The sequence below is a fragment of the Pinus tabuliformis genome, chromosome Q (genome assembly GCF_031772625.1).
Source record: "Pinus tabuliformis cultivar Carrire ecotype Pingquan chromosome Q, CPIR1, whole genome shotgun sequence".
Classification (NCBI taxonomy): domain Eukaryota; kingdom Viridiplantae; phylum Streptophyta; class Pinopsida; order Pinales; family Pinaceae; genus Pinus; species Pinus tabuliformis.
In genome coordinates this window covers 1193034721-1193044115 of record NC_142296.1, presented here as the reverse complement: position 1 = coordinate 1193044115, position 9395 = coordinate 1193034721, and positions in this window count along the sequence as shown.

The following is a 9395-nucleotide window of genomic DNA, read 5'->3' as shown; positions in this document are numbered from 1 at the left end:
AATTTTCTTATTTTCTGTTGAAAAGGCTTAACCCCTTCTTTGATTAGAATAACATGTTGAATGATGCATGTATCATATGTCTTCAGACCGTCGTATGTCCATGTAAAGACATCTTGGTTATGTTTGAGGAGACGAATAGAATCCTATCGTTATTGAGTAGGACGACATGTACCAAGATTAACATACTTCGTATCTTCTTTGGTTCCAAGGTTAACTTGTTCATGTGACAACGTTGAGCTTTGAGTCTTTGTGTTCACTAGTCCTATGAAATGATTTTGCAAGTCATAAGGTTTTTCAAGAGATACCACTCCTTTTGGCATAATACCCCCCTTTGATGGTTGAACTACATCCTGCAAAGCCTTATTGTTCTCATCTTTTTCAATAACTGCATTTTTAAACACATCCGCATTGGCCATGAAGTGCAACATTTGATAGTCATCATTAATTACATGAAGATTAGTCACATTGTCAGGAACAAATGGATTATAAATAATTTCAATAGAAAAATCATCTCTTAATGGTGACGTTCTAGCAACTGAATTGGCTAATATGTTTGCGAAAACATTACGTATCCTAGGAACAAAAATAATATTAAATGCTTTGACAAGTGAAATGAGTCGTCATACCTCTTGTTGGTGGTTTTTCAAACTAGGTGAAACATAGTGAATGGTATTCCGTTCTTGATAGGTAACAATATATGAATCACCAATTACCTTAAGTACATCTACCTTGAGGTCTATGGCTTTATTTAACACCAAAACGAGTGCTTCATATTCAACAATGTTATTTGTGCACTCAAACTCCAAGTGACATGAAAAAATGTACCTTTTATTTTGAGGGTTAATAAGAACACAACCAACTCTTGAGCCATCTTAAGTCTTAGAGCCATCAAAGTATAAGGTACACATATCAAAGTTCATTAGCACCAGATGGACTGCAAGGAAGGAGCTCCAACTGTGTATTTGATGATACGGGTGAAGGCTACGCTTGATTACATTCGTGGTCAACTTCTAAAAAACAAATTATGAAAATGATGTCTGCAAAGCCAACTGACTCATTATGTCCCTCAAGTGGTCTCACGGTGTACTTGATATGAGGATTGCTTTCCACTCAAATTTAATTGATTTTTCCCTTATAAGGAAGCCATAAATGTATCTAGTCTATTGAGAAATAACCTTGTAGTTTTTTGGACCAATCTCTATTGAGAAGCAAACCATAAGCTTCCAGAATGTCCACAATAACAATGTTAATGCACTGGCGAACTCTATGGTATGATGACAAATAGAGGATAACGTTACTAAGTTCACCAATTGCCTAGACGAGTGACCTATTCAATTGTATGATTCATGCATCGGTCTTTTCCCATTTAGAGTTAATTTTAACATAGTTACCGATCAAACAAGTACTTTACCAATTACCTATTTTTTTGAGGTAGCTAAAAAATCACCCAATTTTGAAAAGTGGCTATTTAGAATACACCTTTTTTTGGAGCATATTTTTGACACTTTAAATTTTCTTATGTATCAAGTATGAACATTTTTTTTTAAATGTTAGTGATTTTCTTGATGATTTTGAAAAGTGTTCATGCAATGCCAACCCATTTTTTCAGAGGGCTTATTTTTGACACTTAAATTTTTTTATGTATCAAGTATGGACATTTTTTTTAAATGTTAGTGATTTTCACGCTGATTTTGAAAAGTGTCAATGCAACATCAACCCTTTTTGTTTAGAGGGCTTATTTTTTACATTTTAAATTTTCTAATGTATTAAGTGAATATTTTTTTTAAATATCAGTAATTTTCTTGTTGGTAATAAAACATAAAAATAATATAAAAAAACATGACAAAAAAAATCAAATAAAAAAAATGTAAAAAAAAATTAGCTTATAAAAAAAAAAAAAAAAAAACTTATAAAAATTAAAATTAAAAAAAAAAACTAAAAACATAAAAAAATTCCAAAAACACATACTTTATTTATTTATTTATTTTATAAAAACCACACAATTTTTTTTTAAATAATTGTAAAAAAAAATCAATTAAAAAAAAATGGGGCCCTGGGTGGCCTAGGATGATTCTGAGAATCGACCTCACCACCCAGGGCCACCAACCGCGGATAGGTCGATTCCGAGAATCGACCTAGCCACTCAAGGCTGTAGCCCGCAACCAGGTCGATTTTGGGAATCGACCTAGGCCGTTTGGGGCCCATTTTTTTTTGGTTAATTTTTTTTTTTTTTTTTTTTAATTGCGTGGTTTTTTAATTTTTAATTTGTTTTGTTTTTTTTTTTTTTTTCTTTAAACTTAAAAAAAATGTTTTTAATGTTTCTGTTTTTTAAAGATTAATTTTTAATTTTTTTCTTAAATTATGTGTTTATATATATATAATTGACTTATTTTTTTGTTTAAACTTTTAGTTTTTATAATTATTTTTTTATTTTTTTATATTTGTTTTGTTTTTGGATCATGTTTTTTTTTTTTAAATGTTTTTTTTGTTTTGTTTTTTACAATGTTTGAATTTTTGTTTTCTTTCGTATTTTTCATTTTATTTATTATTATTATTATTATTATTTTGCAGGGTTTGTGTTGATGCTCGACTAGCAACTTGATTCCATTATGTCCAATTTGATAGTTGATTTTAAAGTTTCCGTTATAATGAATCGAGTTTGCCCCTACAATGTGTCAATTTTATGGTTGGTCTTTAAGTTTTCATTACAATGGGTCGAGTTCACCTACATTACATGTTAATTTGATAGTTGATTTTGAAATTTTTGTTGCAATATGTCAAATTGTCTTAGGCTAAGATTTTAAAATCGCTATACATTTAACATTTAAGAAAGAAATTACTCTTGGTATAATGACTCTTTCATTTAGGTGTTCATTTTTAAAGTTTTTTTAGTCAGTTTTTTTTTTTTTTTTATAATGTAATACTTGAAATATTTTGAAAACTTAAGGTTTTTTTATAGTCATAACTTTTGGTTTTAATTCCATGATTGAAAAATTGTCAAAATTTTAATGTTTTTCTAAGTCATGATATTGTTATCTCTAATGCTATGGTTGAATACAATTTTAAGTATTTTTTCTTTAGCACCATGATTGCAAATTGCTGGAATTTTAAGGTTGTTCAAAAACGTGATATTTTATATTTAATGTCATGCCTAAAAATCGTTGGAATTTTAAGGCTTTTCAAAGACATGATAGTTTATCTTTAATGCCATGCCTAAAAATTGTTGGAACATTAAAGTTTTTCGGAGTCATAATATTTTATCTTTAACACCATTATTAAAAAATGTTGAAAATTTACACCGATAAAAAAAATACGTTATTCTAGCATCAACACTTTTCCTTTTCAGGGTGTCTTTTGAACAAAAACAAATGGTTTTTATTGGTTTTTACTACCATTTTTAAAAAATGTTGAAAATTTACCCCGGGAAAAAAATGTTATTCTAGCATCAACACATTTCGTTTTAAGCCCTTTTTTTTTTTTTTTTTTCCCCTGGGTTTTTTAGCTAGAGTTCTCATTTTGAGGTAATAATTCTTGTTTGATTGGCAACTTTGTTTTTTCTTCGCAACAGATAATGGCATAACATTCGCAGATGCGCCTGAATCAATGACACAATTGCGAACATTATAATTAAAGATTTCAAATGTTAGAAGGAACGAGGGGTAGAGAGTATTATAATTTAATTTAACAACATTGACTACATTCGAGAATATCACAAGACTACCAAACATAACAACAAAAAAATTGCTACTTGAATGAGGTTGTGATGAAAGTGCTTGGATTAACAATTGATGTTGTTCTGTTATCTCAACAAGCTCAAAGATTGAAATGTTAATGTGAGCTCACTCAATAATGTTATAATCAATACTTTCAAGCTTCACAGGCTGTGTTGAAGTACAAGGTGGTGTAGCTTCGTTAGAAGCAATAGGAGTGGTGGACTTATTATTGTTATTTGTGGAAGTCTTCTTAGAAGGAGGAGCATTTCTATACTTCTTCTGCGAATTTTGAGTAGGGTTAGGAGGTCTTAAAATCCTTCTCAATAATTTATTTTTAAACTCTTACTCCGAAAAAGGTCCTTTTCTCCTCAGATTATATCAGTAAGTTGTTTGCTGATGAGGAGCCTCACTCACTGGTGGTTCATCAACATTTTTTTTATCAACGTTAAATATGACATCAAATGTATTAATTGTGTGTCCAAAACTTGAATTTTCCTCAGTCAGGGTAGATTCATTTTCTTCTTAAATATGCTCAGGTTGTTCATCTGCTAGTATAGTGCCTACAAAATTAGTCATCGTAATGTTCATGTTGTGATTCCCTTGGGGACATTTCTTTTCTGAATGCTTCTCTTGGTGGAAATTTCAATAATTGTCAATGCCCCATTTTTCAACATTGAGCACAACATTGGATCTTTGAGCAGATTTAGCCAGTCGATTATTATTATTCTTCTTAAATAACACCATCTTGAAAGACTTGTTATTGGTGGTCCCCTTACTTGAAATTCTCTTAAGTTTAGATACTTTGTTAGTAAGTAGCTTCAGAGACTTGGCCAAGCTTTCCATATTGTAAGGATATTTCTCTTTTTCTTTAGTAGAAGAGGCCTGAGTTTTCTTCCCAATATCTTTGGATTTTTTTGAATCTTCATGATCTTCAATGGCTCCAATAGAATGCAAGTCCTTTTAAAAAACAATCACTTCTGCAAATTTCAAAGCCATTGTATCCTTTACAGTTCTTCTAACAAACACATAAATATTTGTAGGCAAGGAAGTTGTGTAATAATATCTGGTCATGTGGTTGAACATCTATGGGGAACTTATTCAACAAGCATGTAAAATTTTGATTAAAGTCTTTCACCTTTTCCTTGTCCCCTATATTGAGGTTCTCGATTTCTTTTAACAACATGGTGGGAGTTTTATCATCTAAAAATTTATCCAATATAAACTACTTGAACTACCTCCAACTGTGGATTGAATTAGGAAAAATAATGTGGTACCAGACTATTGCTCTACCTTCCATAGCGTACGAAAAAAGTCTACAAGCAACTTCATCAAGACGTACCTCAAGGATTCACAAATGCATGTAGAAGTCATCAATATTGTCCTCAACTTTTGTCTTTTTATTAGGACCAAACTTTGAAAGTAGCTTCTAAGGATTTTTAGGCATACAATGTAATTTTCCTAGGAGAGAAAGAGGCCCTTGGGCCATTCATCAATCATGTCTTCTTCCTCATCCTCTTCTCCCTTTGAATCTGAAGAGTCTTCTCCCTCACCATTCAAATTTTTGTTATAAACATGAATTTCTCCTTACCTTAGTTATTCTTTGTCAAAAAATTGAAAATCTTCCCTGTCACTGTCCAAATCTTCCTCAAGAGGTGGAAGGTCCCCTTGTTGATTTGTTCTTTTAGGGAAATTGACTAAGTGTTGCGATAACTAAATCCTCTACTAAATAAACCAATATGCCATGGCGAGTTGTAACTTCTTTATTTATCGATTTATGATGTAGAATAGCAATGAGAGGAAGTAAACCGAGAGCTTTTGGAAACTAACAAGTAATAGGTCAGATTGTCGAGAGTTGATCGTAAGTGACTTCAAAATCCTGTTCTAGACTTTGATGAGAGGACTCTTCATCCGAATTGGATCCTTAAACACTCTCAAAGTTTTCATGAACTCTGTAAAATTCATGCCAAAGTTTCAAAGTCTTATAAATGTTGAGCTTATCAGAAATAACCTCTAAACAGTTGCAATTTGTGATCAACACGGAGCAACAAGGACCCTCGGTCAAGCGCGCAAATCGTTGGCCCATGGTAAATGCGCGCTGGCACAAATTGGCAAAACGGGAGGTCAAATCAAGAAACGGGGGAGGTTTCTGATATGAGGTTTTGGTTAAGTCGCTAATCACATATTGCCAGGAAAACCCCTCAAAGAAGGAAAAGCCCCTAAGCGACCGGTCCCGAAAGTCATAAAACTGTACGGATATCGCCGATTTCGTCAAAGGCGGGTCCCACACCAAAACCGGCAGGATATCGGAAGGGCTTCGAGCGGTAAGCAGTTTCAATCGAGTCCCACTCAATGCCATACACTGGGTGATACGCGTCTGACAAAAGAGAGAGAAAACCGCTCACATTGGACGGGTAAACATCATGGTACTTACTCGCCCGATATGAACGGAGATCGTAGTATTTGGAGGCTCCAGATTGACGGTGGAAAAGCGATCCGATGGATGACCAGATTCGACAGGGTGAAACAGGCTGAATGGATAAGATTTGAAGTCTAACATGAACGACAAGTTGGTAGAGGAATCAGTTTCACAGGCAATCTTGGAACAAATGGAAATAAAAACCGTTCAAAGATAACTGACACTCAATTCGTTATGAAATAGGTGGCCACCTCCCCGTGAAGCGTTACATAGTGATGATGACGCAGAACAAGGGAATTCAAATGGACAGAGGCAGGAGAACTAGAAAGCCAGGAAGCGGAAACGAACAGTTAGAAAGCAGATTGGCTTTAAAGCCACAAAGTAATAGAGAGAGCAGGGAAGTAGTAAAGCAGTCAAGCGGTAGAAGCAGAAAAAGCTGAAGACAAGAGAGAGAAAGAAGTGAATTGTAGAGAACAGAGAAGAAGCCGAGCTGACCTGCAGAGCAAAGGAAACATTGAGCTAGACAGAGCCAGAGAGAGTCAGAGAGTATGTGTACTCCAGAGAAGGCTTGAGGGGTTCAAGCCAACTCCTCTGTATATGCCTGTTAGGTATTGAGTCTCAGATTGGACTCATACCACGTGACCAGTTGAGGTCGAGATTTAGTAAGGAGAGCCTATGTACTCTAGAGACTTTGGGAATCCAAGTACAATCCTACTGATCATCATCTGTTGAGTGAGACTCAAATTGAGCTCACTGTTGTAAAAACTCTACTTTGAAAACACAATAGAAAGGCCACCACTAGAGGCTAGACCAGGAGACGTAGCCCAGGAGGATTGGTTGAACTCCTTATTAACTTGTTGTCTTTATGTGTTTTCTTATTATGCTTCTCTTACTATTTCAGTGTCTGTGTATTTCGCAATCTTATCGATCCGTTGCATAAAATAATATAGGCACACCCCAACACATGAGTTTGTAATAACTTTATTAATTACTTGAGATCATTTATGAGTGATTTCATATCAAGTGGTATCAGAGCTCTAGGTTGTTAAAGTTAGACATGCTTGTGCTGGATTTTGTTGTTGAATGCTAACTAGGTCAAAGCTCAAATTAGGAGAAGAAGAATTGGTTGAAGCTAACCCAAAAATTGAAAGAGTCTATCCTAAGAGGAAAATGTCAGAAGAAAGTCCCTTGGGATCAGACCCCCAGTTCATGGATAGTTTCCTGACGATGAGGTCCATGGTAGAGGAAATGTATAGAGAGTTTAATAAAGGTAGAGATGCAGATTCATCACACTCCAAAGATAAAGGAGTAGAAGAATCTCTCCTCCATGACCACTCTAAAGGAAAAGGGAAAGAAGAAAACTTTCTCACACCTCCTAATAGCCCTGAAAATAAGAAGAGAACATCTTTGATTAAATTAGATGTTAAATTTGATTTTACTATATATGATGGACAGTTGAATGCAGAGAAGCTGGATAATTGGATTAGATAGATTGATATGTATTGCAGGGTGCAGAATATTGATTCAGACAGTAGTAAAATTCAACTGGCTAGCCTACACCTTGGAGGAACTGCCTTGGTATGGTGGGAAGGCCGAACACAAGCTGACATGAAGAAGCATGGTAAAATTCTATATATCTAGAGTGAATTTGTTTCTGCAATTAAAAAGCAATTCTATCCACTAGCTTACATGCAGCAAGCCATGATGAGCTGGCAAACTCTTCGCCAATTGAAAGGGCAAAGTGTACAAGGCTACACTCAAGAATTTAGAAAAAGAGCTTTGATTCTAGGCATTTCTTTAGACTCTCCTGAAACTCTGCTGAAGTATATAGGTGGTCTACATAGCTATTTAAGACATACTATTCTCATGTTCAACCCTACTAGTATAGATGAGGTCTTTGTTCAAGCTACCCATCTAGAGGTTAGAGGCAAGAATGTGGTCCCAGAAGTTGGGGGATCATCTAAACCCACTGCAAGCAAGAACAAGGAGAAGAGAAAAAAATGGAAAGAGAGAAAGGCCAATGCTGTACAAAAGACAAAGTCTTCATGCACTCACTATAAAAAGGATGGGCATGATGATGAACATTGCTGGATTTTGCATCTAGAGCTGAGACCTAAGAAGCTCGATGGAAAAAAGAAGAAGACTGCTACAACTATTCAAAAAGATTTGGGGTCAGACTTAGGAGATGAAACAATGATTGCAACCACGGGTACAAAAGGTAAAAATTCTGAAGCATCTACTAATAATTTTGCACAATCTACTGATAATAAAGCAAATGAGAGGAAAAGACATGAGCTTTTCATATTCGAGTTATTTCCAAGCATCAAAAGATTGATACTTTGTTTGATAGTGGCTCACAAGTAAATTTAATTTCTGAAGCAATTGTAAAGAAGTTGGGATTACTAACTACACCTCACAAGAAGCCATATCCATTAGGTTGATTAGTGATAAAGCACAGCTACAAGTGACTAGACAATGTAAACTTAGGTTTTCTTTTGGGTCAGCATTTGTAGATGAGGTTGAGTTAGATATAGTTCTTTTGGATATATGTGGAATTGTTTTAGGAAGTCCTTACTTGTGTGATAGTAAAGCAATTTTCTATAGAGCAGAAAACAAGTATCAACTCGTAAAAGATGGAATCGAATATATTGTAAGAGCTCACAAACTCAAAAATAATCATACTCTCATAAACTTAGGGTAGATGAAAATAATTGTAAATTCATGCAAGAAATTTTTACTGATGGTTGTAAAGGAAAAGAAACCTGATAAAACCAATATATTTTAGGGCTGTAATGCTAAACATCAAGCTGATTTAGAAAAAGTTGTTTCAGAATATGATATACTGTTCCAAGAACCTAAAAGTCTGCCACCCCAAAAGGAAATAGTACATGATATTAATTTGAAACAAGATTCTCCATTGCCTAACATCGGAATGTACAGGTTGTCTGCTTTAGAGAATGCCGCTTTAGAGAATGTAGAAATCAAGAAGCAGGTATAGGAGTTGCTAGAGAAAGGGTTCATAAGACCTAGCACATCACCATGTGGGTCTCCAATTGTCTTGGTGAGAAAGAAAGATGGCTCATGGAGAATGTGCATTGATTATCGAGCACTGAATAAGATAACGATAAAAAATAGTTATCCCCTTCCTCACATAGATGATCTACTAGATCATTTGAAAGAAGCTGTTTATTTTTCCAAGTTGGATTTGCATAGTGGCCATCATCAGGTCAAAGTTGTAGAGAAAGATGCATGGAAGACTTCTTTGA